This window comes from Dermacentor albipictus, chromosome 3 (assembly GCF_038994185.2).
Source record: "Dermacentor albipictus isolate Rhodes 1998 colony chromosome 3, USDA_Dalb.pri_finalv2, whole genome shotgun sequence".
NCBI lineage: Eukaryota > Metazoa > Arthropoda > Arachnida > Ixodida > Ixodidae > Dermacentor > Dermacentor albipictus.
This window is the reverse complement of record NC_091823.1, coordinates 167,384,853-167,412,063: the sequence shown is the minus strand read 5'-3', so window position 1 is coordinate 167,412,063 and position 27,211 is coordinate 167,384,853. Positions and strand designations below refer to the sequence as shown.

General features: G+C 47.0%; 1 protein-coding gene and 1 long non-coding RNA gene across 2 annotated transcripts in view; one reads left to right on the top strand and one right to left on the bottom strand.

Moving 5' to 3' along the window:
- Positions 1-27,211, top strand: part of LOC135896300 (2-Hydroxyacid oxidase 1-like) — a 129,804-nt gene that overhangs the window by 2,615 nt on the left and 99,978 nt on the right. The window lies entirely within an intron of this gene.
- On the bottom strand, positions 18,088-25,211 carry LOC135896295 (uncharacterized). Its single transcript, XR_010562664.2, has 4 exons — positions 24,889-25,211; positions 23,798-23,902; positions 20,958-21,093; positions 18,088-18,182 (listed from the first exon to the last, which is right to left on the bottom strand). It is a non-coding gene; the product is annotated as an uncharacterized lncRNA (long non-coding RNA).

Sequence of the window (27,211 nt, the reverse complement as noted above, 5' to 3'; positions counted from 1 at the left end):
GATAGATAGATAGATAGATACAGTGTACGTTTGAGTTTAGGAAGAACCAACAAGATGGTCGAGGAAACTGAACTTTGCGGGCTTTTACAGAAATAAAGTCTTTCAAGGTCTCAGGCAAGTCTATCTCAACTAGAATCTCTTCTTCTATTGACATCATTGCAAGGCCTACTCATATATCTTGCAACTTCGTGAACTGGAGGTGTTCGATGAATTTCAACTGTGCGTAGCTTCTTTCTCTATATGCGAGTGTGAATGGTAAAGTTAAAAAATGCGGATTGCGACGGCAACATTGGGAGCAAAGTCATATTGCGAAAGGTGCTCAAGTATATACTTCCGTTGCGGGAGGACATTGTTTAAGGGTTCCAGAAAGAGCTCTGAGGTCGTCGCAAAGTTCGACCCATTGAAATCACTTTCCTCGGACTCATCGGTTAAGAACCCTCCCAAGTTGAAACACCGATGAGCCTACAGGTTCATCGTGTTCTTCAACCGCAAACAGCATCCGCCTTTCTCCTAAGATGAACTGAGGATGCGTTAGGGAAAGAAGTTCGACTTCCAGCTTTCGTGCCAGTTCATTCGCTTCTGACAGCGCATCCTGCGACCGGTCTGTTTTCATTCAAATCTCCTGACGTCGAAATTACGTAACCGCCGACGAAAGCATCGAAAGCAAAGGTTGACGATGAAGTCGACGATCGGCGGGTACACTGTAGCGTTTTATTGTACTTTTCGACCCTCCTCCAATGGGAGCGAAGGGGCGCCGCCACACCGTGTTTTATAAATGGCCATGAAGGTCATGCATCATAACATGGACGATAAGATGAAAAAATTCAGAGTGACCGTAGCGACTGATAACATCACGCGGAAACAGTTGGACGTATTTTTTCCCCATTCCACACTGCTCTTGGCCATGGACACATTTTACAGCGAAGCTGTATATACGTGCCCTCCGGCGGTGGTGGACGTCTATTCGTCTACGCGCCGCTTCAGCACGAAAAAATGTTCGTTTCCAGTTTCTCGCGAATGCTCCGTATCTCCCAATCTAATGTAGGTATCTTGGAAAAAATCATACTGAAATTGACCGCCAAGTCGACTCTATCATTACGCTGAGTTTCACTTACTTGTCCTAATTGGTTCGTAGCAGTGTAGCGGAATGGGCGCCCCTATTCCGTTCCGGTGAATTAGAACTTGCCGCAATTCCATTCCTATCAATTCCTCGGAATGAAAAAAAAAAAACAGCCCATTCGCACTCCGGGCATGGCCGGGCAGTTAAATGCCATTCCTGTAATTTCTCAACGTAGGAAAGGCATCTTGGTAGTTTTATCGAGTTACCGATGAACGCACCATCACGCTAATGTCATCAAACGCGCCAAAAACCGCAAAAATACGCAATACACGTTACCAAGGTCTACGGATTGTATCATGGAGACATATCTCGTGCAGTCCAACCATCCTGCTTATTCCCATAGGGGCATGCAGTTCTCCCGCTTATAGTATTTGCATGGTCAGCATGTTTTAACGGCTCGTAATGTTTTAATTTTATTTAAGCTTAAATGAGTTAATGCTAAAATGACGACATAACGTGCTTTTGCTTAGGTGTCATCGTGATATTTAAATGCAGCAATAAAGGTCGCATGCAGTGCAAGGCGCAATAAGCTTTATTTTGGTTTTATTTATCGAAACTTTGCAACAAAATGTCATGAACTAAATGGATGCTTCGCCATTTAGTTTTGAAAAGTCGAAGTGTAAATGACGGCTGCTTCAACGGTTAGTTCTAAGAACAAACAAAAAAAGATAGTGAGGTAAAACAATTGCCTTCTACCTAAGTATCTGTCGAGCTTCACAAACGTGAGGTGCTTGAAAGAGGTGCTTGAGAGCCGATTTCGATTTGCTGTCATCAAGGATGCCGTAGAAAACACGTGTTCCACGTCAGCTGACGTCGCATTCACAGTGAAAACTGCCCTTGCGAGACGGGAAAGCAAGGGGAAAGCGACATATTTTCATGGCGTTTATTTTTCAGAAATAGCAGCAACGTACTGCACCGTACCTTGAACTTAAGCTTATCCTGCTTCCCCGCAACCGCTGTCGCATAGTAGTGTTGTTTCCTTGCCTTCTCATGTCACCGCCCCCCTCTCTTGTATGGGAACTGCCTCTTCTCCTCTCTACAGTTCTATCTGCGTCCTCTCTGGCCTCACACGTTAGTAGAAAGGGAAGCGCTGTAGTTTCTCCATTGCTTCTGGGGGGAGTCACGGATAATTACAGCTGTCAAGCGGCTAATGTGGCGACGGCCAGGGAGCTCCAGAGGGCATTGTGCACATTCGACGCGGTGAAGTGAAAATGAGTTTCTCCCGTCGCCTTTCCTCTCCTACCCACGCCTGTCATCTGAACCACCCCTCACGCGGTGTGCGCGACAGCAGCAGCCACAGCAGCAGCAGCAGTGGGAAAGTCGAAGCAAGAGCCAAAGAGAGCTTGACTTTGAAAATCACCGCCCAAGCCCTCCGTGCCCAGCGAAGCTGAAACGTGCAGCCCCGGTGTTTATCACTGGGTTAATCCCGACGGTTCATTAAACGACGGCGTGATAGGCTGCCGGATCTTCGGTACGCAGTTGCTGCTTGCGCTCAGTTGCACGAGCCTGTTCTTGTGTCCGGGCTGCGGCAGCGGCATGGCGTATACGACCTCGAAAGCTGCCTGACCCTCAGGAGCACGTATGACGCGTGGCCTGCCCATTTCGGAGCCGGAGAGAAACCGCTGCGGGCACGCTCGGCTGCGACGGAGATCAAGGACGTCGCTACTGTCGCAGCTAATCCAACACACTTATAGATAGCACAAGGCCTTTTCATTCCGATCCATGACGTCATGTTTTCTGGTCCGACTGCCACAGAATCTAATGGGTTGCTCTCGAGTAGGCAACAGTGATTTTGACGTCTCCGCTTTCATCACGCCAGTTTTGTCAATAGGAATGTCGGGCCAGGTAGCGTGACGTCATGGATCGGAGTAAACATGCTTTGTGCCATTTAGGTGGTCTTGGCTAATCGCGCGCCTCTCTCTCTTTCCTTTAGCGTATCCGCATGAGGTTGCGCCGGAGGATTTTCGTAGTACAGGCGACCCACAGACGGACGGACGAATGGGCTAGCCAATTACAGCTTCGTTGTAAAGGTTCATCAGCCCTTCCACTCTGTGAATAAGGACGAGCAGCGAAGTTGTGTGTTTTACCTCAATCGACGCATCTTATATATAGGTATTACGCTCAACACGCGTCCGGCCCATACCAGGACTCCGTGAAAACTGCCGATGAGGTCGCCTTCTTCACGGAATTTAATCTTCACGGAAGAGATGACCCGTCTTTTCCAGCACGCCGACCCGGAAATGTCCGAATACAAAAAAGTGCGTTTCTTGATGCGAAGCGTAAAGCAAGAACTTTTCGCCGGACTGATACGCACCCCACCGAAGACCGTAGCTGAGTTCTTGACAGAGGCAACGACGATTGAGAAAACTCTAGAAATGCGCCGTGAGGAAGAAGGGCATTTGGCGCGCCCCGAACCACCGCCCGCTCTGCTATCACCGCGGGGAAGCCGAACACGTCTACCGCCGATGCCCATACCGCGAAATGGGATTACGGGGGTTCGCCGTCAACGTTCCGCGCCCGCAGCAAGGTGAACGTCTACGCGATATCGCCATCACCAGGCCGCATCTGTCGCCACAGCGCCGTCAATACACTGGCCCAGCCCGGGGCCGCTGTGCCAGCCCATATCCGGAAAACTAAAAGCAGCAAACGATGGAGGTGCGGTTACGGTTAGTCGAACTGACGAAGATCCTCCGCCGCCGACGAAGACGCCGAGGAGACTACATCGACGACATAAGGACACGCCGCCGTCCCGACGATGTCTGGAAGCAAAGAATACGCCGATGAAAGACGACCTGATGATGCCACGTATTAGCCACAGGTCAACGCGACGCAGCCGTGATCCCACGCCAAGACCTAACTGTAACGCAAGAGAACAAACAACCGACCTTGACGAGCTTCTCGACGGCCACGCAGTCACCGCCTTAGTGGACAAAGCAGCTGATTACTCCGTCATGAATGGACACGTCGCCGCCCAGTTGAAGAAAGTTAAGACTGCATGGGAAGGCCCTCAAATTCGGACCGCTGGAGGACACCTCATTATGCCGACTGGAATCTGCATGGCAAGAATTAACGTTCGTGACTGGACTTACCCTGCCACCTTCGTTATCCCCCAACAGTGTTCACTACACGTCATTCTCGGCATGGACTTCCTGAACCAACACGGCGCAATCATCAACCTGAAGTCGAAGTCGATAACGCTGTCGGAACGTCAAGCGATACCGCCGGAGAGCTCTCGTAGTCACCACGCCTTGAGTGTGCTCGAATATCAAGTGAGCATCCCGCCGCGCTCCAGAATTGTTATTTCCGTTGGCACCGAAACATCCGCTGACGTAGAAGGTGTCATCGAGGGCGACCTACGTCTACTGCTCGACCGGGAAATTCGCGCCGCAATAGGGATCGCTCGACTACACGAAGGGAAAGCGGAAGTGATGTTAACCAACTTCAGCCACTAGTTCAAGCACATCATCAAGGGCACGACAATCGCATACACCGAGGAGATTGTGGAAACCAACAATGCGTTTGTCCTCTCGGATTCTGCCGCATCTGCCCAGACGACCATAGTTCCCGAACCAGACTTCGATATAAATCCAAGTCTCCTCATGAGTACACAGCAACAGCTCAAAAGTATTCTCCGACGATACAAAGACTGCTTTTCGACGTCATCGAGGATTCGACGATCACTAGTCACAAAGCATCGCATAATAACCGAAAAGTGCGCTCGACCACTCCGCCAGAGTCCTTACTTCGTTTCGACGCGAGAACGTGAAGCTATTCTATTAGGCAACGAGTCGACGAAATGCTGCGCGACGACATCATCCAGCCGTCGAAAAGCCCATGGGCATGTCCGGTAGTCTTGGTGAAGAGAGAGAGTGAGAAAAACTTTATTTAGTTCCTTCAAGGATTTAGCGTCTCGAGGTCTCGGTCGTCGTCTTGGGCGCCGGCGACTTGGGGTCTCTTCCGGCAAGGGTGGGCCCCTATTCCAGGGCTCCACTGAGCCTAGCTAGCTCGATAGCGTGCTGCACTAAGGCCCTTTGGGCCGTGAGCTCGCAGCTGGTAAGCCGACTCTCCCATTGCTCCGCACTCGGGTTATTGTGTTGGTGGAATGATTGATTTGGTTTACATTCCCATGTGACATGATATAGTGTGGGTGTGGCCCCGCACCATGGGCAGGTGTCTCTGTATTGTGTTGGGTACATTTTGTTTATGATGTATAAATTTGGGAAGGAGTTTGTCTGCAATCTGCGCCAACTCGTTGCTTCCTCCTGCGTTAGAGCTTTGTGCGGTGGGGGATATTTGGCTCTCGTCCCTCTGTATAAGTTTAAGATATCTATGTATCCTCCTTCACAAGCGTGTGGGTGATACTCCGGGGCGTGCGACTACTCTGCTCGGAACGTGGTCTCTCGAGCTAGGCTGTCTGCCCTTTCATTACCCTCTATGCCTGCGTGGGCCGGAATCCAGATTAACTTGTGCGTAACGTTCCTCTCGGCGAAGTTGGCTCCGCCAAGAATTCTGAAGGTGGCTGTGCTAATCCTGTCCCTCGCGTAATTTCTGCACGCTTCCTTCGAGTCTGTTAAGATGTTTAGAGGCCTGCCTGTCCTATATCCTTCTACTGCCGCCAGCGCCACGGCAATTTCTTCGGCCTCCGCTGTGTCGGCTGCCTTTACCGTCGCACATGTGATCAGATTCCCGTCGCCATCCACCACCGCCGCCGTGGCCGTGCGCTTCCCTTCTCGCGGGTACGTGGCAGCATCCGTGTATACCGTGTTGTCTAGTAGCGCTAGTGTCTTTTCCACAAATTCGGCTCGCGCCTGCCTTCTGCTCTCGTGGAGGTTGGGGTCCATGTTCTTAGGTACTGGCCTAACGCTTAGTGTTTTTCTTAAGCAGTCGGGCACGTCTGCGTATCTATCTACGTGTCCACTCGTGTCCCGTCCCAGCCTAGTCAGGAGCGCTCTCCCTGCAGGGGTGCTTTTGAGTCTGGCTTTTTGCGTTTCGAGCAGAACTTCCGCCAGTTCGCTGAAAGTGTTGCTGATGCCCAGTTGCAGCAGTTTTTCGTTTGACGTGTTTTTTGGCAGATGGAGAGCCGTCTTGTATGCTTTCCTGAGTATCGTGTCCACCATGTTCCCTCTCTTCTTTGGTCATTGCGTGGTACGGTAGCGAGTACATGACTCGGCTGACGACCAGGCTGCCGACGAGTTTGAGTGTGTCTTCCTCTTTCATGCCGTATCTTTTTTGGGAGACCCTGTTGATCATCCGGCCCACCTGCTCCGTCACTTTGCTCAGCAGGCTGATGGTGTCGCTGCATTTTCAGCTGCCCTGTAGCCACATGCCCAGGATTCTGATCATATTCTTTTCCGGGATGTTTTGACCGTCAAGCGTTACTTCCAGTGTTGCTTCGGTGGGGTGTCTACCTACTCTCAGTAGTTCGGATTTTTCTGTGGAGCATATATACCAGTCCCCTAGCTCTCTCTGGTGTACTTTTCGACACAACGCGCAGCCTCTTGTAGCTTCACTTGTTTTTCTCCCAGTGAACCTTGCGTGACCCAAACCGTGACGTCGTCCGCGTACATCGCGTGTTGGATGCCCTGGATCTCGCCGAGTCGTTTTGCCAGGCCGATCATCGCCGGATTAAATAGCATGGGCGATATTACGGAGCCTTGGGGTGTGCCTTTACACGGTTTGGAGAAGGTGTCGCTTCTCAACTTCCCCAGCCCTACCATTGCCGTTCTGTCGCTTAGGAAGTCCTTGACGTAGTCGTGTACTTTCCTTCCGCAGTTGGTGTTGTTGAGGCCCTCCATTATGGCCGCGTGGCTGACGTTGTCGAAGGCGCCTTTGATGCTGAGCGCCATCACAACGTTTTCACCCCCCTCAGGCATTGTGTCGAGTACCTCCCCTTTGAGTTGTAGGAGGACGTCCTGCGTTGATAGGTTGGCCCTGAAGCCATACATGCTGTCAGGGTACCACCTCCCGTTCTCCAGGTGCTACTGGATTCTTCTGGTGACTATTCTCTCATACACTTTTCCCAGGCACGACGCAAGCAAGATCGGCCTGAGATTCTCGATTCGTAGTTTCTTACCCGGCTTGGGTATCATGACCACGACGGCGTGTTTCCATTCCGTCGGTACCTTCCCCTCTTGCCAGAGCGTGTTGAGGTACGACGTCAGCTGATCGACTGCCTCGTCGCTTAGGTTTCTTACGAGCGAGTTTCGAATCTTGTCCGCTCCCGCCGCTGTATTCTTGGTGGCCGCTCTCATGGCTTCGGTGACCTCCTCTCTCGTGATGGGGTCAGTCCATTTTCGGGTTTTCCTCACCGAGAAAATCTCCTTTGTAACCTTCGATTTGGTCTTTCCCGTAGCGTTTTTCTCGGACTTCTTTCAGGAGCTGCCCTTCGGAACCTTCGTACTGGTGGGCCAGTCTTTGGATCGATTTGCCGCTTTCGGACTAAAAAGGACGGAACCTTACGTTTCTGCGTCGATCATCGTCGACTGAACAAGATCACGAAGAGGGACGTATACCCCCTCCCACGAATAGACGACGCATTGGATCGGCTCTGCAACGCTAAATACTTCTCGTCGATGAACATCAAGTCTGGCTACTGGCAAATAGAAGTCGACGAAAGAGATCGCGAAAAGACCGCCTTTATCACGCCCGACGGCCTCTACGAGTTCAAAGTCATGCCGTTAGGACTGTGCTCGGCGCCTGCAACGTTCCAGCGTGTCATGGACACGGTGTTAGCAGGGTTGAAATGGCAGACCTGTCTTGTTTACTTGGATGACGTCGTCGTACTTACCGGAAATTTCGACGATCAGCTTAGGCGGCTTGCGACAGTATTAGAGGCCATCAAGTCATCAGGGCTCACTCTGAAGCCGAAAAATTGCTGCTTCGCTTACGATGAGCTTCTGTTCCTGGAGTCCACCCTGACCCACAGAAGACAGCTGCAATCGCAAAGTTCCCGCAGCCCATACACAAGAAAGCAGTGCGTAGATTCCTTGGCATGTGTGCCTACTACAGGCGCGTTGTCAAGGACTTTTTACGCATCGCTAAGCCGCTGACACATCTAGTCAAATGTGATGGCGAGTTCAAGTGGGAAACGCCCCAGGCCGATGCATTTGAGGAACTCAAAAGACGCATGCAGTCGCCGCCGGTACTTGTGCACTGCGACGAGGACGCCGATACAGGAAACAACAGTGACGCCAGCAGCCTAGGCCTTGGTGCCGTCCTAGTCCAGAGAAAAGACGGACTTGAATGGGTGATAGCTTACGCTAGCCGGTCGCTGTCAAAAGCGGAAGGTAATTATTCTTTGACCGAAAAGGAATCCCTCGCCATCATTCGGGATACAGCGAAATTCCGCCCTTAGCTATATGGCAGGCCACTCAAAGTCATCAGGGACCATCATGCGTTGTGTTGGCTAGCTAATTTAAAGGACCCATCAGGATGGCTAGCACGGTGGAGCCTCAGGCTAGAAGAATATGACATCACTGTAATCTACCAGTCCGGACGAAAACACTCTGATGCCGATTGCCTATCACGCGCCCCCATTGACCAGCCGTCGCAAGACGACGATGATGATGACGCGCTCTTTGGAATAATAAGGGCGCAGACTTCGTTGAAAAGCAACGAGCAGTCCCGGAGCTAGAAGGCCCCGTCGAGTATTTAGAACGGAATACCGACGTTATCCCTAGGTCATTTAGGCACGGATTGCCTTCGTTCACGCTTCGAAACAACGTACTCATGATGAAGAACTTCTCACCAGTCCGCACTAACCATTTTCTTATTCTGTCAGCGCTACGTCCAAAAGTACTGCACGCCCTACATGACGATCCGACCGCTGGGCACCTCGGAGTCTCCCGGACGCTGTCGAGGATACAGGAAAGGTATTACTGGCTGCGCCTGACCGCCAGCGTAGCCCGTAACGTTAGGACAGGTCAAGACTGTGAGCGACGCAAGACACCACCGACACGGCTAGCGGGATTACTACAGCTGATCAAGCCTCCTTGCCGACCTTTTCAGCAGATCGGAATGGATTTGTTGGGACCGTTTCCGGCGTCAACATCCGGAAATAGAAGATCATCATGGCGACGGATTACCTCATCAGCTTCACTGAAACTAAAGCTCTGCAGAAAGGCAACGCAGACGAAGTAGCGAAATTTTTCGTCGAGAACATCCTGCTGCGACAGGTGCCCCAGAAGTCCTCATCACCGGCAGAAGAACGGCAATTACAGCAGTGCTAACCCAAGCCATTTTGCAATAACGCCAGACAGGCCACAGGAGGACAACTGCCTACCACCCGCAGACGAATGGTCTCACGGAGTGCCTGAACAAGACCCTAGCCGACATGCTAGCAGTTTACGTCGACGTCGGGCTCAAGACATGGGATGCCGTCCGGCCGTGCGTAACGTTCGCTTGCAGCACGGCGGTGCAGAAAGAACACAGATCACGCCGTTCAAGCTGGTTTGCCGAGCCATTATAAATGGCTCGGCAAACGCTCCTGTGGCTGTACCCTACAATGCCGATGCCTCAAGCGAGAGTAAAACTGTAATGCATTACGGCAGTCTTATATTATAAAGCGGAATTTCCAGACATCGTTTTCGTGGAGTAGAAAATCGCCGACACGATAGCCAAAGTAATCGAGGGATTCCGGCACACTGCAGATGTAGCATAAAAGCAATACTGCCAGACCACATATGTGCAAGTAAAAATTAAGTGGTGGAGTCCGGCGACGCAGTCTTGTAAATGACACTTCGATTCGTCGGTTGGGACATCATTCTTGGTTCCAGGAATAATTTACATGCATAAAGGCCGCGGATTTTTCCAATGAGAGGCTTTTTCGGTCTTCGCGGACAATGAAAACTGCCTGTATCTAGCCGCAGTGAACTGCCCAGTTGCCGGCAGCATAGATATCACCGGACAAATTAAAGAACCTGGTGCTAGAGAATCGGCTATTTCATTAAGATTTATATCTCGGTGGCCTGGTACCCGAACTAAATGAATTAAACTCAAGTGGGGCGGATCTAATGCATAAAGTGTGTTCATAGCTGCTGACTTCGAACATGCTTTAAGCGCTGCATACAGAAAGAGACTCTGTGGCGATAACTACTCTTGTAGCATGAAGTGGTAACTTTCGCAAGGCAATAACTATTGCCAGGAGTTCGGCTGCGAACACCGGTGTGTATTCTGGTAGGTGAAGTGAAAAAAGACAAATCGAGGGATGGTGAGCAGATCAATTAACACATATTGATGTCGATATATGACATACTCGCCCTCTTGTCATAATCTAGTTCTGTGTGGTATTCGTATAGAGTAGAGAGTGAAAGGGAGGAAAAATAAGAGGAGACAAAGAAATTTGTAATAAAATGATAATAAACTGAAGAGGAGATAAATGACTCGCGCAAAAGCTTGCTCTACAAGCGGCTGGCAGTGTTCTTTGACCTAGAGCTGGTAGAACATCTGTGCTGTACAATAAACGCTATGGTTCACGGCAGCTTTCCTGAAACTTACCGTCAGCGAAACGCTCGGGACAGGCGATTTGTTCGAGATAAGACCGTTTATTTTTGTGCATTGCTGCGAATGCTAGCGTTCCGTTTTTTTAGTTTTTTGTCTTTCAAGCTCTTGGTTTTAAATCACCGTTGCAATCTAAGTCGGTGGCGAATTGTTGGCGGAGTGCTACTAAAATGTTTAAAAATATGTTCCTAAACTGTTAGAACTAATCTTTTTAAAGGTTTTACTGGACTAAGTAAGCCTGCAGTGACGTCAGCACACTTCAAGGAAATTACCTTGCGCTGCACCAATTGACCGGTGTTATGAAAGTGGAGCACTGCGCAGGCCGCGTGCCAGTTGCACAGCGTTATGCTGGCTTTAGGGCTGGTTAATTAAAGGCCGACTTACGCTCGAGCCACACCACCCGCTTGCTGTGTGCGTGCAGTCACGCGCAAAACTACACATTTCGCACTCTGGTGCGCAAATTTCGGCATACACTGCGGCTCGCATATGCAGTGCGAACCGAAATATGTGTTCCAGTCTGCGAAATCAGCAAATTTTCGCCCGAGCACATGCGTGCGAGCAGGAGGGTGGCGTGGCGTGCGGCTCGAGCGTAAATCGGCTCTTACCACGCACTGCTATTGCAAGGCCACCAATTAGCTTTGGAACGAGATAATAAGGCCTGCAGTGCAACTCCGCGATATAAATAGTATGCACTAAATTGGAACGTGTCAGCACAGTAGCCTCACGATATTTGTTTAAAAGAAGAAAAAGAGCGGAAACCCCGAGTAACACGGTGCTGGAACGTTGCCGCTCAAACATCGAAAAGGCTGCAAAATACAGCTGCTGCTGCGTGAGAGCGAGGGTTGACTTGAGAAAGCGCACTGTTCGAAGACAAAGAAAAGATTAACTCTTGGCAAGCGTCACCTTTCTGTGAAAGAAGTATGAAATTATCCTTACTGTATAAAAAAATGTAGCTTTGTTCGCGTCCCTATTCGTACACTTTCGTCCGTGCCTCCTACCGACGGCTCCTCCATATTAAAGGAAACTAACAGGACGTTGCATCAAAGCGAAAGCAAGAAGAAGAAGATAGAATTCATTGAGAGGAGAGACAGAGAGGTCGACCTGAGCTAGTGCGCTCTAGTCTGCTACTCTGCACTGGGGTAGAGCGAAGGGGAGCGAAAGTATTGGGATGGGTGATGATGATAAGAGAAGTGGTGAGGGCTTATGTATAATAGGCAGTACCCCGACTAGAGCCGCTTGTCTGGCTTGGTGTCCTGCAGAAACTTTTCCCGCATTGAAGTTGCAGTGTCAGGCCATGGGGCAAGGATAGCGTCCTCCGACAGTGGTTGCCTGCCAACGCCGGCTAAGAAAGTTTCCAACATCCTGTGCTCCAGCAATATGCTGGACAGTCGCACAGTATGTGTTCCAGCGTTACAAGCGTGTGGCAGTGTTCACAATCGGGGCTGTTCGACTGGCCAATGAGGTGCGCGTAGCGGTGAAAGCAACGCCCAGCCGAATCCTGTGTAGCAATGACGTTTTGCTCCGCGTAACCTTCGGGGTTGCCGTCTGGGTCGATCATATATAGGCGTCTGTGGATGTTGTCATCGCGGGCTCTGTCTGCCTGTGTACGGTCCTGCATGAGTGCCTTGATCATGGAATTGGTGTCAGGTCGTGAGCAGGCAATCCGTACTTCAGAGGAAGAGACGGCTGAACATGCCTCACTGTCAGCGAGTTCATCGCCAATCACAGAAAAATGACTAGGCACGCATTGAAAAGTGATCACGTGGCCACCTAACTCAGCACTGTGATGAAGTTCGGCGATTTCCAGCACGAGCTGGAAATATGTCCTTTCTTCAAAAAGCATTTTAGCGCCTGTAGCGCTGATTTGCCATCGCAGAACTCCGTCCACTTATGAGGTGCCTGCGTTCTCATAAAATGGACAGTTTCCCGTATTCCCGCAAGTTTCACAGCCGTAGATGTCTATTTGGGGTCTAATTGAAATCGCCGCGTAAGTGCACGTTGTGGGACGACAAATGCTGCCGTTGTGGCAGATGGCGTGACCGAACCATCGGTATATACTCGTACAGTCCCACTAATGTAAATATATGGGACACGGTGAGCTGTTTCAAGCCAATAGAAGAAACGTGGGAATTCTTCATAATTCCGGGTATCTGAAGCCTCACTAGTGGTATCGGCAATGTCCATGGAGGTGTCTCGGGAATGCTGCTGGCCTGCAACTTTGCAGGTAGAATGCTTGCGTGACATGCAATTGTTTTAGAAGAAGCACATTCAAGGTTGGTTCTTGGAAGTGTTGACAGAGGATAGTGTGAGTGGCTGGTAAGCAGGCGAAGATAGGGTCGCACAGGTTCACAAGACCTGCATATGTTTATTGGACAAGCTCGTGCTTCCGCTATTGTGCCCTTAGTTGACGTGCAGCACGGCAAACCAAGGCAAGACCTGAAGGCTCTCCAGCGTGCGCATACAAGATAACCCCATGTTAGATAGCATAGGCATGCTATAGCGTATGTAGCCCACAAAAAGTGCCTGGTGCACTTGGAGCAAACTTCGTTCAGAGAGGCCCCATCTCAATTCAGATATTACACGAAGAGTGTGCATATGGTTGGTCAGTTTAGCCCTAAGTGCAGTAAGATGTTTGGTCCAAGAAAGATTGCGGTCTATTATCACACCAAGAAATCTTTGGTGGGTGACTAAAGGGAACGCCGTCTCGTCGATAACGATTGGATATTGTGACATTGATTTGCGCGTGAATGTCAACACTGCACACTTAGTTATTGAGAGTTGCAGGCTTCTACGTCACAAGTACTTCGCCGTGACGGTAGCCGCACGTTGAAGCCTTGCACGCACTTGTGAACGTGTGACTCCATATGACCAGATACAGATATCATCCGCGTACGTGCTGATATGCGTTGTTTCAGGTAACTCGTCTGTAAGGCCTACCAGTATGTCATTGAACAATATTGGGCTAAGGACACCACCCTCCGGAACACCCCTGCGAACGTCATGCCTATTAGTCTCGCCATCCGAAGCGCACATGAAAATGGTGCGGCCGCTGCGGTAACTGTGCAGCCAGGCGTACATCCGGCCACCTACTCCTATATCCCCAAGCGCCGAAGAATCGAATGGTGGAACACGTTGTCGTAGGCACCTTTAATTTCGAAAATATTACGCATATTCCAGACGATGGCGCCTCTTTTCCTGTTGAGCAGAAGATACTGGATCAATCACACCGTCAATGAAGGATTGGCCTCTTCGGAATCCATTAATAAAATCAGGAAATCCGCCACTTTTCTCGAATAGCCAATCCAGTCTGCTCAGTACCACCCGCTCTGTCACTTTACCGACACAGCTTGCCAAGGCTATTGGCCGATAATGTGGAAGATCACGTCAGCATTTCCAGGGTTTTAGCAAAGTCACAAGGCGATCGCACTTCCAGTGGCCAGGCACAGTTGCTGTGTTCCATGTCGAGTTGTAGAGCGTCAGTAGAATTTCTCGAGCTTCTACTTCAAGATGACAAATCGCGGAGTATGTAATTACATCTGGTCCTGGACAAGATGATCGGCGGCAAGTAGATATCACAGCGTCGAGCTCGTGCATAGCAAAAGGCGCATCCAGACGGTGATCACTAGACGGTGGAGAAGTCACTCGTGATAGCGTTGGCATACCATTAGAGGTACTCACAAGGAATTTACAATAGTCATAGGCGACCTCTACTTCATGCCGGCCTTGCCGTGTGGCCACAGCGCTGAACGGGTGCGGCTGTTGGGGAGGCGATCGAAGGCTTCGCACTATTTTCCAAATTCTAGAGAAAGGTTTTCTCGGATTTAGAGGGCCACAGAATGATCTCCAACGTTGCTTGTCGAGCTTGTCAAGGTGGCGCGGGACATGACGCTGAGCTCGGTGAGGTGCAGTGACGTTTAATGGTAATTTGGTCATTCTGTATTACTGTTCTGCTCGACGCCGCATCGCGCTAAGTCGCTCGTACTAGCCATCAATAGGTGATTTAGGTGCAGGTGCGCTGAGGTATTTTGCTGTGTCGGGTAATGTTGACTTGATGGCATCTGCAGTGTTGGATGGTGATATGATGGCTTGACAGGCGGTGTTCACGGATTATCGAAATGTTGGCCAATCGATGGAATGCACAGTGCACGGAGTTGGGGGATGTGACCATTTCAACCAAATTTATGTTGGTAGATGGTCACTTTCATGGCTGTCGAGATCAGTATACCACTGTGTAGCAGACAGCAGGCTCTTTGAAACAAACGCAGTGTCAAGACAACTGCTGTAATGAGAGCCTCGAAGGTATGTTGGCGAGTCTTCATTGATCACCATGCATCAAGCCTTGACTAAGCATGAAGTCAGCCAAGTTCTACCACGGGTGTTCGTAGAAGCAGAGCCCCACATGGGATGGTGGGCATTAAAGTCACCGATAACTATGCGGGGACCTGGACAAGTTTGCAGTATGGAAGGCAAACATGAACAATCTATGCTCGATATTGGGGGTATATATTCTCCGATTACTAGGACTGTGCGCCGTTTGTACTTCGGCGTTATGCAAACGTACTTGTTGGAAGCATGTGGAGGAGCGTCCTTATGAAGGCGCGTTAAATTCCGACGAACAAAAGTCAGCACTTTGCTTAAATTGTGGTCATTCCGTGATAACAGTGGCATATATCCAGATATGCGTAGTAAAGACGCCATGTTTGGTTCACATAGTACAGCCATGGCAAACTGGTACTCGAACATCCATTGCGGAAAATATGCGCGGCAGCCTCGTTGGCCTGTGACATTCCACTGCATTATTTCGGACTTTGTAATAGGTTTTCAAAGGGTAGCGCCATGATGCCTTACTGTAGAGCCGCGAGGACCGGTTCCAAAGCATCTAGAACATGTGGCGTCATCTTAGCAAACGGCATCTATAGCCCACAGAGAAGTGAACGCATCGTAGTTATGAGGTGCTTCATCATACTTCGTACATTTTCATTTTTCTTTCTTATCATTCTGAACCACCTTTGCAGACACATCACCCTACGCGTTCATGCTTGAATGTTTGGATGGGAGCGACGGTCATTCAATGTCAGAGTCGGTCGGCGCGAGTGTCGTTTTATGCTGAGCATGTGTTCCACGTACTGCTGCCGAAGAAGGCACATCGGGCTCGCAACCTGTTCGCAGAAGCAAACTTGTCAAGCGAGGAGTTCGGCATGCGGCCGAGGGTCCATCTGTTCGGGAAATACTCTTGCCTTGCTGTCGTCTGTGTCGCGATCGGCAGCTGCGGCTGCGTATCGATTATACAGCCTGTCTGTGAGTGGAATTGTGCCCCACCATCTTTCGAAGCACTGACATTCCGGCCTTGATTTTCTGGCAGTCTTTTGATGTCGCTTCATGTGGAATGGTGCAATTTGGACATTTTAGTTCAGTGACATCACAGCTATCATATTGGTGAGCCCTTCCACACCGTTGCCATGTTACATCACCCTTGCAAGCCGCACTTACGTGTCCTATTTTGAAACACTTGCGACACTGCACCAGTTTTGGCATGTGTAGGGGCGCACACGGTGTCTTACGCATCCACCTTTTAAGTAGTCAGGTAATGTTTCAGAGTCAAAGACTAGTTTAACATGTCGGGATTGACCGAAGCGGTGAATATGTACTATTCGTGTGGTAGAATTCAAAAGCCTCTCGAGGTCAGTGTCTGTGATTTCTTTGTCACGCCAGAGATAACGCCAGTCGAGGTTCCTTTTTCATACGCAAAAAAGGAGCGCACTGGGTTGTTTGTCAGTAGCGTGGCAGCCTTTAGCGTATCTAGAATTTACTTATTGTTCACGTCAACCGGGAAGATGTTCCTCCGTGCGTTAATTCTGATCTCGCTGACTTCACCTGGAGCAATTAGTTCAGAATACTCTGTTGAGCTTTGCCTGTTCAAGGTGTCAAGATCGTTGGTTGCTGTGGTAGGGACGTAATCAACAGTGAATGATTGCTTACCAGTGTCCTGCCTGGGCAACGATTCACTGTGTGTTGATCTCTTCCTGCGTTTTCTCTTCAAGCGACGACCCGCGGCATTCCGCGGACGACCCGAATTATGGCATTCCGCGGTACCAAGAGCCAAGATATCAAAGGTCATACTGTGGTTGTGCTTCGGGCGCCTGAAAACCGGCAACGTCACATTCGCCACGCTTTGGACATCTATTTATCTATAAAGGTACTACCACAGGAACTTTCAGGATTATCTTGCGCTGGACGCCATGAAGCAAATTTTTGTCTTTGAAAGCGGCAACTGCTAAAAGACGTTCTTGTGCAAAATAGAGTAACCGCAAAATTTATTCTATATCGTATTATTTTGTCAATTTTTATTACATTTGGAGAAAAAGTTGGTTTTCAGAACAATAATTGCCTCGAAAGATAAACATATACAGCCCCTAACTGCGCTACAATATTAAGCCGGCTGTCTTCTCAGGGTATTTTTCAAAATAGGCTGTACGCTACATTCATCCCTCAAAGCGCAATTCCCCAGTAAGGGGATGCGCACACAAAGGCCCACCACGTACACCTGTCACCGAGAGGCGATGAATGTATTGGTCTCATTCAACCGTCACCAGGTAGGGGCCTACTAGAAAATCCTATTTGTTTTCAAACGGGTTTCATCAAATAGGGTTATGGAACGGGACCCCGTTTGATCCTGTTCAGTCCTGACCTGTTTAAATCCCGTTTATTCCTGTTTAAACCTGACCCGTTTAAATCCTGTTTAAACCTGACCCGTTTAAATCCTGTTTAATCCTGACCCGTTTAAATCCTGTTTAATCCTGACCCGTTTAATCCCGTCCTATCTAACCCAGACCTGTTTGCCCCTGTTCAGACCTATTTTTTGCTACATTCATACCAGGTCCTTTCAGAATGGATTGATGTTGCTTAATATAATTTACTCTTTACACCTATTTTGTACACTTGTGTATTTGCGATCAGCATTGAAGAAAAGTAGATCTGCATTAGGTTCGCAACAAGAATGCCACTTTCATATGTAGGTTTGCCTGGTACATTGCTTGATACGAAGATGAACACAATTTTCGGCATAAATTGATTAGCACTACCAACACCGATGTGATAAATCATGAACAAGTTTTGTATGACCCACGAGTATGTTCTCTATGTATGACCTACAAGAAAATGCACCCTGAAGAAGACTGTACCTCATTTTCATATTTACTACAAGTATGCAAATGTAATTCTTGCAAGTTTAGTATATGTTTGATTACTTGTACTCGTCTTAATGCAGTGCTTTTTGCTGTAATGGTTTGTTCACAAATCCACAGTAAAGTAATTTTGGGGTGAAAAATGTCAGGCAAAGTATTGGCATGTACTTGTAAGTGAAAAAGACAAGTATACTTTACGTAGGTATTTCTGTACACCCACTTGAGCTTTCATTAAGCCTGAAGTCCTCCGGCTTAAATAAAAGCATGTCATAAATGTCCCAAGAACTGTTTATTGGACCTTCTAACGGTATTTCGATGCATCCAGTCTGCCGAGAGAAGACCGCTGGAGTGGGTTGCTTGGGTGAGAGCGAGCAGGCCACCTGAAAAAGTAAAGCCAATAATTTATCTTGACTCATGCAACAGGTTAGCACATAGGCAAATTCGCCTATGTTTTCACAGATAAGAAAGGTTCAGCATTCCGGTCATAGAAGATAATGAATAAATCTTATTGAAAAATATGTGGTTTCATGCACTGCCTATGTTTCAAGGGAACATGGATTACTGTGGGAGAATAAGCTGTCATAATTAGCAGGCGATTGAAGCAAGTCTTATAGGAAAAAGATGGACACATCGTTTGATTAACAATAATTACTAGTATTGAAGCAACAGAATACAAACATGAAATACCTTTAAAAACAACACCGACAGGTTGAGATAATAAATTATTCAGAAACTAAACCCTTCTGCCAGCAAAATACCGTAGTGTACTGGCTTTGACATTGCGCTGCTCAGGCAGAGGGCACGGGATTGAATCCCGGCCACAATGGCGGCATTTAGATGGCAGGGAAATGCCAAAACCCCCATGTAAGGTCTATTGGGTACACGTTAAAGGAGTCTAGGTATCCTGCCAACTTGAAGTTATAAAAACTGGGGTAAATTTCGAGATAAGCAAACTCACAAAAGTACAAGGCCCTGGCCATGCGAAGACCGTATAAAGCCTTTTAAGGTAGGTGCCAGCAGCCGCTAAATTTCTTGCAAAAGCCAAATATAGCAGAAGCGGTATTTTTCCGTAGATCACTTTTGCAAGGTATTTTACAATTTCACACCCTACATGTTGGGCATCTACGGGCAACAGCAATTCTGGCACAGATCACAGCAAACACTGTTGCACCTAGGTATACATAGACACATAGGTATAGGTACAGTCGCCGACTGATTTTCCGGACATGATTACTTGGTCTGCTTCACGGCACTGCCATTCTTTCCATGGACCATAATGTATAACAACTTCCGAATATTCGGACGCCTTGCAACCTCTCGTCTGATTTTTCGGACACTCCTTGAGCCAACTTGATCGAGAGCACCATGCACCGACTCTGACCGTTGCATGGTTCTACTTGCTGAACGCCATTTTTGTTTTGAACGGAGCCTCCTTGGTGCCCCACGAAGTGGCGCTACTGCGAATCCCTGCTCATCATCGTTTCTGCCTGGTTTGTAGCTACAGCAGTTCTGGTCTCAGCTTAGTATGCGATGTCAAGACAATCCAGCAACTGATTTGTTTGTTTCTTCGTGCACGACGCTGCAAGTAGGCCAGGTTTTTTGTGCAACTGATGTCGGCGTGACGATGTTTGACGAAGCAAGATGGGCCAATTCATTTCACTAATATTTAGAATAGCTACCTGTAAGCACCACCTACCTTTCAACAACATTTGCAAAGCAAAAAACCTCATCCTGAAAATCTGCACATGAAGACATCGGTAGCATCATCAGCGTGGGGCCTCAAGATAATTCGGCAAGCCAAGAAATTACTGACAGCACGAGTGCAATCATGCCAACAGGAAATCAGTGGCTGAATAATGCACCTCCTACCACTTGGTAGACAGTGCATTTTCCAAAAGGCCCTAACTACGGCAGATCATTGTTCAGGAGTTCCCGAATGCACAACTCTATGCCATTTTCACGCTGACTCTAGGGAAGCACCTCTGCACAGTTGCAAGAAAAAAAGCTAGATGCCCCAAGAGAAATGAGCCCACTCAAGCCATGGAAGTTATGTTTACCTTGTCTTCCTACAACTACTCTAAACCTAGGACTGCTGTTTTGCACAAGGGAACAAACGTCAACATTGGTGCCTCGCCCAACACAAGTGGTCTGCGCCGTAGAAGGTGCCATCAGTCAGCCCACAGATTAGGCCCACACCAGTGCTGTCAGTGTGCTGTACAAATTGCAGAAGCACAGCCTACAAGCTTGTCTGCCTTAGTGTGATCGCAATAATGAACGAAAACTAACGAATCAAGTTTGTTTCGTGCTGAGAACAGTTGCCTCATGCTAGATTTTCCTACAATTCTTTCTAAGCACAGATAATGCGTGGTTTGTTGTGTAGGCATGTAAATAATGAAAAGGCCTGCATCACTATCTCTGAAAAAAATCATGTAAGAAAGCACGTACCAGTACACAGGTGCAGTGTCTATCACATACCATTTCATGCAGTAGAGGCTACATCGGATAAACCGGCCAATGTATAAATGACTGGCAGCGTGACCAAGCAAACTTGATGCGAGGGTCAGTTAGCAGTGGTAGTGCACTACTCTCGGTGCACATGCACCTATGTTTGAAAGCTGCTTGATCGTGACAAAATATAAAGACAAAAGCGCTGGAGAGATATCTGAGGCTTTTCTTATATGTATAACGAGTAGCCTAGCACTAGCTCCCCATACAGAGAATTACTAGACAGTGAGACTGCTTCTTATCATTGTAAAACAAGTGTCACACTCACCACGTGATGCGTCCTTTTCGTTTCTGTGCGAACAATATGTGTTCAGATCTATTCTCCCCCTTTCACCTTTTGCACAATATTACTGTGCGAGCTATAATACTGAACTGTTAGTAGCACTCTGTCCTGTTGCCTCCTTTCTTTCCTTGTGAACTGTGTGCTAAATACGGCTTTTTTTGGTGAAAGAGTGCTACTTTAACGCATAAACTAGCGCCATGGCACTTTGCAATAAAGGACTGTTATAATTCTCTAAAAATATGTCCATGCAGAACAGTGTCAAAAGAACACCTTAAAGAAAGAACATGAGTGTATCTATCATAAAGACCAATCCTTGCCTTTTTTCCTTAACATAATTTTCAATACTGATATTGAAGTACAAGCTCACCATATTATATCACCTTGTCAATGAAGCAAGGCACAATGGCGCCCAACTGTCGCGGGACCAACTTGGATGTGGAGATAAGCGCAGATCAGCAACATAGCATGGTCTGCTTACACTTCTTCTCCAGGTCCAGCCATACCTATAGCAGTTATAAAACAACTGAGCTTAGAATCACAAGCGAAACAATACAAAAAGTGACACTGAACAAAGCAACTTTCGTTAGGCATAAATAGGATCGAAATGCTGACATTATGCACATAAGTAACTTCACTTTGAGCAACAAAGCATCCAATTTAAGAAAGATTATATGTATGAGCTATCTATGTGAGAAAGATTAATTGAACGCCCTCTATTTGCTATACCCCTCCCCTTATGCATGGATGTCTCCCTGACTGAGTGAGCTGGGCTGATTCCAGGTATAGTGTAATTAAAGGGTGTCACTTGGTGGGCCAATCCCGATACCATTGCATGACTTGTACAATAATTTTAATGTGTATTGTAATGCTGGCCATCCTGCAGGCACTGCAACATTAGAGCACCCATAAGGCTAATGGTATTACCTGATAAGGTTAACTAATAAGTGTCCCCAGAAGCATAACTCGGCATGTATACTCGAAGGCCATTATTATAAGAGAAGCAATAGCAGAGGTGAAGCTTTATCCTGTGCCATATGCAAAATGGCCGAGCACGCCCAGCTTTTGGTTACATTCTCACTTGTGACCACTGCAACAGGCTGACTGACATGCGTAACCAGCAGTTTGTAGGACCACATTTTCATAACCTGCAATTTGTTTTACATCTGAAGAGATCAACCTCAAGCTCCATGCTGCGCTGCACTCAAGAAGCATTATAAACTGGCAACATTTAAATGCTATGCTGCATGGTTTGTTGCATGCTTTAGGAATTTAGTTATTTATTATACACATAGCTCATAGGCTCCAGTTGGAGTATTGCATGAGGTGGCAAGAAAACAAATTCTGAACTAACCAGGAGAACGTTCAACAAAACAAGTCAGACCAAAGAAAGAAAAATAACATACTCTCATAATGGGACTATGTATCTGGCAGCTAGCTTATAAAAAAGACAATTAGGAATGTTTTACTACTGGTAGCGCTTTAGGGGATGGAATGTAGAATTCCAAGCATCATACACTTTGAAGCCACCTTTCGTGGCTTTTTGTTTTGAAGTCCTATTCTCTGTACTATTATAGAAATGAGTACCCCCTCCCAAATAAAACAAAGAAAAGCATGTAATGCACAGTAACGTAACACAATAATGTAATGCACAACAGTGAATACTTAGAAAAATGTAATTAAGAACATGGAGTCTATGTGGGCACAGATGTTAGAAGTCTACATGAAAGCATAATAATAAAGGTGGGCAGAGCATTTATGCTTTTGTCGGGCAACCGGCAGCAAGACATACAGGTAAAAGGATATGCATGCCTCACAACACAGTCCCTAAAAATATGTCACAATACAGTGAGTAGGTATATCATGCTTATCTACAATAGCCCCTAATTATATTTACCTCAGAGGGGGCTACCTATGTAACTTGATCAAACTGAAGGTGGGCAAAATTCTAAATATACGATTCAAGTAGACAGAAAATGAACGTTATGAATATGGCATCTACAGCAAAAGTGTTGTACAATATCGTTGTACATTATGTCATACCTGCCAACCTGTGAACATAATATTTTGTAAAAATGCTGCAGACACTAAATTCTTTGTTGGGGACATAGCACACATTATTTTAAAGCTTGCTCTCAGCACCCCCATTGTTGCATACACACACACATTATTAATAAAGGGAAAATCGCACATCCACCCACTCGTAGCAATTGCTACAAAAGAAACCCGTACGGATTCCTCGAAAGGAAAGCCTCACAGCTGAAAAAAAGAAACCGTCCAGGTCCGGGACTCAAACCCGGGACAGCCGCTTTACAATCTAAGATAACCAGGCGGCTAGCAGATGGCCGGGCGAATTTGTCGACAACATGAAGCAAAGGCAAGGGTCTGACGTAATAGTTCTGCGGAAACGCGCAAGGTGTAGAGAGGTAATTAATAAAGGGGAAAAAAATATTACGTCAAACCCTTGCCTTTGCTTTGTGTTGTCAACTAATTCGACTTCGCCCTGCCATGTGCGAGCCACCTGGTTATCTTAGATGGTAGAGTGGCTGCCTCGGAAAGGTGGTAGTCCCGGGTTCGAGTCCCGGACCAGGACGAATTTTTCTTCAACTGTGCGGCTTTCCTTTTGAGGAACACATATGGGTTTCCTTTGTAGCAAATGCTACGAGCGGGCGGATGTCTGATTTTCCCTTCAATAATTACTTCTCTCCACCTCGTGTGTTTGCGCAGAACTATTACATCACGCACACATTATCAACCATTATTTAACTTGTCGTGCAGCACAAAAAGCAGCAGCGAACTTGAAACCAGTAACTGACAACTTTGTTTTTTTTTAGATTACAGAGCTTTCTCAGCGTGCTTGCTGCTGCCGCTTTACGCTGCTTTATGAATTTATCTGACCAAACTTTCCTAAAGCAAGTGCCCCTCTGATGTTCTTGTTAGAGATGTTGCATCGCTAATAATAAACCAGTACAAGTACCATTACAATTAATTTTTTACATGCATTTTAACAATGTCATGCCCTTAATCTCTCAACAGCTTTAAAACATCTTAACCAACACAACTTCATTGTCTTTCTAAAGTGACATTGAAAAAATTGTAAAATGAGCCCACATTTGTAAACCCACGAAAAATTCAGGAGAGTTTCCAAACATGGATGATACGAACAAAATCTGTAGCTCGTGTAAGTGACAGCGACTGCTTTGCACACACCTTGTCACAGCATGCATATCAGGTACTTTGCCGTGCTGTTGAGGCTGCAGAAGTGCCGCAGGTGCATATGTGGAGGTGCCTCTGGTTCACAAAATCTTGCCATCCCTAAACAATAATAAATGCTTAATTTATTGTAATCCCTGCTGAAACTGCAAACTTGTGATATAAAAAGATCACGTCATATTTTGAAAAAAGTCTCATACAACCAGTTGCATGAAGCTGCAACTGGTTGTGCAAATATCTGACCGTAACATCACAGGCGGTTAAATAACACGTAAATCGAACTGTAGCAAACATGAATCTACTATGAAAAGGTTCACACAAACGTACAGCTGTATAACGTGAAATGTGAATTGTACTATCGAAAAATTCCTTAGGACATGAAAAGCGTTCCAAAACCGAATTTGTTTATGCGGCGCAACAAAGCACTGCTCCCAAAGGACGATGCGCTCAAAATTACAACAGACCACCTCTGTTTCTGGAGAGACAATACAGAAAGGAGAAAGATTTTTCGATTAAAAAGAAACATTGCTTTTGTAATTTCGGCTTCTCCGCAAGATCGGAACCCTTTACAAGTACACGAAAACACACAGGACACTAATACACGTCATCTGACGACACTCTATAAACAGAATTTCCATACAAGCTGAAAATCTGGCCATGCGTCGACGAAGAAATCGGGTGCTATATCGCGCAGCTGTTAGCTGTGAAGACGACACATCGACGTACTACTTCTAAAAATGCCTATACTATATCTCAATGAAAAATTATGTACACAAACAGTAACTTTCTTTGCTTGAATTTTTGTGCCCATTTAGATCAAAGAACCACCCGCGCTAGCGTGCTTCAGAGGTGAAAGTAAATAAACCACAGATAGAGCTGTTGGTAACATGAATACGTTTTAGGGCAACTTCCATGGAACTTTTTGCTAAACGTGCACTGCGACATGAAGAACAACCATTTGAAAAGCACATTTATAATTCTTGCTGCTTTACTCATTCGGATTCGGTTGTACGGATCTTGCGATACGTACAAGAACGCACACTTCACGAACCATAGACAGGAAGAATACACGCAAGCGCCGGACTTACCTTTCTAGGCGTACTCGGAAAGCACTCCTTTTAGCGTCACAGGTGCCACGGCATCGACTGCACCAACGGTCCTTCCGGCGCACACACTGTTGAATTGCGGATCAACTACAGGACGTGAGAGCACAATTTTCACCAAATTCTTCCGTACAGTGTGATACGATGCGAGAGTGCCAGAGGAGGAGATCCTTTTCGGGAGCCCGGAACAAAGAAAGTGGCGAAGGGTCATACCTTCGACATCGGCGCACCACACGAAGGATACTGCGGGCTACATTACGCGGTCCCAGGGGTTTCGTGATTCTCAATGAATACAAAATGCACCACAATTACACGCAGAGTTTTTTTTTTCATGGTATTTATTACAGTAGCAACAACACTGACACTGACACTGACAACACTGACAGTCACTCAGAGAAAAGGCATCGTTCATACTGTGGGTAGAAATGTGGTTTCACTTTAGAAGGGTGGTAAGGTTAGGCACCTCACCAAAATGGGGTACCAGTCTGGCTGGGTATCAAGTTCATCATAAACCTGCTTTAGGTGTAGGGTCATTTGGATGAAATTCACCCTTGTAGGTACAACCGTTTCGGCGTTTCTGTCCATCATTCGCGTTTTCCACAAACTGTGCATTCCGATGAGAAAAAACATATCAAAAGGTGCACTATTATCAGCGGTCGGCAGCAGGTATCGCACAGTATGAGCGTTGATGTCAAAGTCTTTTTTCAAAGTTCGTTGGAGGACATCCCAAAATAGTATGGCGTCGGTGCAGCTAATAAAACAGTGTTCAATCGTCTCTGGCACGTCACAAAGGCGACAGTTAACAGAAGAGACAAAGATACCCTTTTTCTGTAGCCATGTTTTAACCGGTATGGTTTCACTATGAACTTTATAAAAGAATGTTTTGCAGCAAGGGGATATATACATTTTACGAACTCGTTTTAGAACATCGTGACCTGGCCATTGGATGTATAGTGATCGGTAAAATGGAGGCGGAAAAAGCATGGACAATAGATCTTTGTATAACGTTTTACGCGACACAGAGTACAAGTATTCTGTGGAAAACCGAACTGTCAGGAAACGAACCGCCAAGTAAACTTCTTGCATGAACCCCCACAAGCATAAACGTGAAGAAAAATTCGAAGAAACGATTAAATCAGGTAAAGCATTAACAAGTGTGACTTGCATGAATGACCGAATTATAGGATGTGATGTATCACGAAAAAAGAAGAAACGAGACACTATTTGCCGCACATAAAGATGTACTAAACCCAGCCCACCTTCACTAACGGGCCTGAAAATATTGTCTCGCCTCATGGGCTCAAAAGTGGAAGACCATACGAAGGTCGCAAAGATTCGGTGAAAGCGTTGGATGTAGAGCCTGGCACAATGTATAACTTGCAATACATAGTAAATTTTTGTTGCCAAGAACTTATTGCAGGCCTCAGCTTTCCCAAAAATAGATAGTCGATGTGGAATGAATGTCTGGGCGTAACCTTGCAGGGCAGAAACCTGTTCTTTCCAATAGTGTGCGCTTAATTTATATGCGTGTAGCGGCACGCCGAGATACTTTGGCGGGACACCGGTCCAATTAATGCCTGCAAACTGTTCTGGTGTATAGCACCATGCGCCAAACCATAAGCCTAAGCTTTTTGCGGAGTTCATTCGTGCTCCTGATACGCTGCCAAATTCCTCTATTTTTGATACTACCTTTTCTACACTGGACTTATCCGTGCAGAAGAACGCTAAATCATCTGCATAAGCTAAGACGTTTACTTCATTACCCAGTATATTGAAGCCATGGATGTCACTCGACTGAATTACGCTTAAGCATAGCGGTTCCAGATAAAGGGCGAATAGTAATGGGGACATAGGGCATCCTTGTTTTACCGAAGAGCAAATGGAAACTGGTTTAGAGAGTTGGCCATTAATAACTAAACGAGTGGTACAAGACGTATAGCATAGCCTAACGCCTTTAAGCACGACAGAGCCAACATTGGCATGCTCCAGAAGTGTAAATAGATAGGAGTGACTGACACGGTCAAAAGCTTTAGCAAGGTCTACCTGGAGCATTGCAAGCTGTTCAGTGGAACCGTAACAATACTGAAGGAGTGTACGGGCGATATGTATGTTGGTTTGAATGGATCTGCCCCTAATTCCACACGTCTGATGGGAACCAATGAGAATTGACATCGCAAATTGCAATCTATTCGATAAAATTTTTGCAAAAATTTTATAATCTACGTTTGACAATGTGATTGGCCTGTAGCTTTCAACAGAACGCAGTTTCTCCTTATCTGAACTTTTTGGAATTAAAACTGTGTGGGTT